Source organism: Oxyura jamaicensis, chromosome 2 (assembly GCF_011077185.1).
Source record: "Oxyura jamaicensis isolate SHBP4307 breed ruddy duck chromosome 2, BPBGC_Ojam_1.0, whole genome shotgun sequence".
Taxonomy (NCBI): domain Eukaryota; kingdom Metazoa; phylum Chordata; class Aves; order Anseriformes; family Anatidae; genus Oxyura; species Oxyura jamaicensis.
In genome coordinates this window covers 150,952,028-150,955,417 of record NC_048894.1, presented here as the reverse complement: position 1 = coordinate 150,955,417, position 3,390 = coordinate 150,952,028, and positions in this window count along the sequence as shown.

The following is a 3,390-nucleotide window of genomic DNA, read 5'->3' as shown; positions in this document are numbered from 1 at the left end:
TCCTGCATAAAAAGCCACTGATCAGTTCTCCTGTAGGAACTTCAGCTCTATTTGTAATGGCTTTCTTCTGGGTGCAGTCATTATTTTTCTGCATTCACTATTTTTTTTTTTTTGAGCGAGAGAGACATTAAAAAAAAGAAGAGATTAAAAACCCATCCTGCTCTGTTTAAAACCAAGCCAAGCAGAACAGTATATTTTCAAGAGTTCGTGGTATACAATTCCTGACAAATCCTTGAGACATTTTAATTAAAAGTGAAATGACTTTTCTTTTTCCTTTGCTTAACTGAGGCCACATGAATAAAAATCCTGGAGCTCCCACTTGCAAAGCAAATTTTTTGACACAAATTGACAGCTCATTTAAACGCAAACCAAAAGTCCCAGGCTGCTGCTGCCCACAGTTGTTGGGACAGTTAGTTTTTAACACTGTGCCCATTAAAACTTGCCCAGAGCTCTAATGCTAGATCAAGAGGTGGCATTTTTGTAAGCCCCGTTTTCAAAGTTACCATGAAACTTTTCATGGGGGTGAGAATGGGAGCCCTGGGAGTCCAGGGCTCCTTCACGTTCATTGCAATAACCTTTCCTGGCCTGAAACATTCATCCTTCTTCAGGAAGACGAGGTAGCTTTTCTTTCTGTTGCAACCTTGTCGTGTAGTCGTAATATTTGTGTGCATTTCTAAATAACTTCCCTATTGCAAGACAGGACCAATTATCTTTGGTTAACACAAGAGAAAAAGATCTTCATTTTCTAAGATACCAGGTTATACCAAACAGGCAGATTTTGGAAATTTCTCCTGGGGAACGGTCAGCAGCAGGGAATCCCCCATTGTTGTTCAATAATCAGCATCCCAAGGACAGAGCTGTTCCCTCTTCCACTCCTTGTCATTGATAAAAGAGTAAATCCAAGCCTGTGTTTCCAGCATCCAGCCTTCTACAGCTTTATTTCTAGGCAGGATGAGGTTGGCAGCACTGCACAGGGCAAGACCAAAACATTGATGCCATATATGCAAGACGATATTGGTGACCATTTTCTTGTGCTAAAACTTCGGTTTTTACAAACTCAATGGGCTATAGTATGATACTGAAAGTTCAAAATTTTAGTACTAAATAAATTAAATCTTCCTCAGCTAATTATTTCTGTATAGAGAAGTGATACTTTGAATTTCTCTTTGAACCAGGAAGGCCTTAAATATCCTGGGAGTGCTGGCTGCCTTAGCACTCTCTCTTTTTATGTTTTAACGACCCAAGTAAGACAAATGGAAAAGATGCTGTAGTTCTGTGCACGCCTGTGTGTGTTTCTCCAGCATTCAATTATCAGCATCCACATACTTCAGTATTAACATTTTTAATGCACTTCAGGATGCCTGGTCGAGCTGCTGTATATGCAGCTCTGATGTATGCAAATCCATTTTGTATGCAGCTCTTGACATATTTTCATATTCAGGATTATGGGAAGCCTTTTCTGTGCCACTCTGATGTATGCTAATCTTTGTTTCTCTACAAACACTTGAAAAGTCAGGACAAAAAGACACAATTTCTTCTTCACCAGGATCCTGCAATTTTCTGTATCCAAGCTGCCGCGCAATCCAGAGCAAAGCTTCCACCGATGGAGCATCATAGAGCTGGATTCAAATATCCTGCTCTGGGCAGCTACTTCTGTCCATCAGGTATTAGAGACAGCCTGGGGTCTGGCAGTCCTCTGGGCAAAAGGCAGCCTGAACCCTTCATTTCTTTCCTAACTGGAAGTGCCAGGGGAGATGTAGGGCCACAGCTGGCCTGGGAAGATCCCCATGTGCACAGGGGCTGGATGACGTGTGGGCTGAGAGCATGAATACACAGTGCATGTGGATCCAAATAGGTCAAGTGCTCCTATTAAGGGTGTATAAATGACCAATCAATTAAAGTAGCTGCATAATGGCTTTGTAATTCTGGCTTGCAGCTCAGGCTATTAATTACTGCATGCATTGCTTATATCTATATGTTTTTTAATGTCTTACTTATTGACTTCTTAGAAACTTCCTGTGACTGCCAATCTCTCAGAAGCCCGCACAGTAAATGGAAACCTGGAAGTATTATTTTGTACATACCGTAGCTTGCATGGGCTGCCAGGTCCAGACTGCACACAGGTGCTAAAAACCCTCTGACTGTTACTGTGGGCAGGTCGACACCTGTGCCTTCATAGCACAGGAAAAGCTAAGCTTCAATCCCACCTTTATGAAGCAGCCCCCTGTGGTGCTGTTAAACCTTCTCTAGAATGAATTCAGCGTGTCTGATGAATAAATGTTTAATGCAGAGCCATATCTGTTGGTGTCATTGATTGTAAAAGGTTGTGAACAGGAGTTAACAACCCTGCAGTGCCAACAACTGCTTGGTAGTGCTCTCAGGCAGGACTTCCAGGGAAGATACTTAGAGATGCTCCAGTGGGCCTGGAAATGTTTCCTAGGTTTGGGGGATTATTGGCAATAATTTTATCATTATTATCTACCCTTTTATCATTAGTATTTATCTCTGGATTTATTATCTCTGCAGTGTGTTAATTACATTCTTACCATCAGAAATCAAGGTGCCTGACAACATATTCCTTGCAGCATCTTCCACATGAACAGCTGTATTTATAGTCACATTTCCTTTGGTTTTAATCAAGAAATAGACCGGTGACTATTTTGGGGCTGGATACTTGTAGACAAGCTAGCAAAACACCTGCTGTCAATGTGATTGAATTCTACCTTTAGTTCGAAGTGTCCTATAATCTGAAATAATCCTATATCCTCTTCTGTAATCCTATAAAACTGAAACTAATGCATGTACAGGAATTCACTTCTACAATATTTTTAACTCGCATCTATTTCTACTACTGCTGTTGCCACCGTTAATTTGTCTTTCTGTATTTGGATTACCTGAAAGTGTTCTTACTGTCTCTGGGAAACTAGCAAGATTTTAGAATATATATATAGTCAGCTCAAAAGGAATTAGGAATTAAAACTAAAAAGAAGAGGTGAAACTTTCTTCACCCTCCTCCTAGGAGTGAAATTAGAGCTTTTTTTTTTTTTTTTTTTCCATTTTGTTCTTCTAAATGTTTTGCTTTCCTTTGTTATGAACTACACATTTTCTAAAATAAGTTTTTTTGCCATATGAAAACTAGAACTTTTTTATTTCAAATGCTAAAGATTCCTCTTTTTTAAAATGTTTGCTGAAACAGAAAATGAAGATGGAAAATTATTGTTTCCCTAAAAAGGTATGGTTTTAGCAAACTGACACCCCCCTAAGAAAGAAGGAAGGAAAGGAAGGAAGGAAGGGAAAGAGAAAGAAAGAAGGAAAGAAGGAAAGAAAAGAAAGAAGGAAGAATGAAAGAAAAAGAGAAAGAAAAAGAGAAAGAAAAAGAGAAAGAAAAAG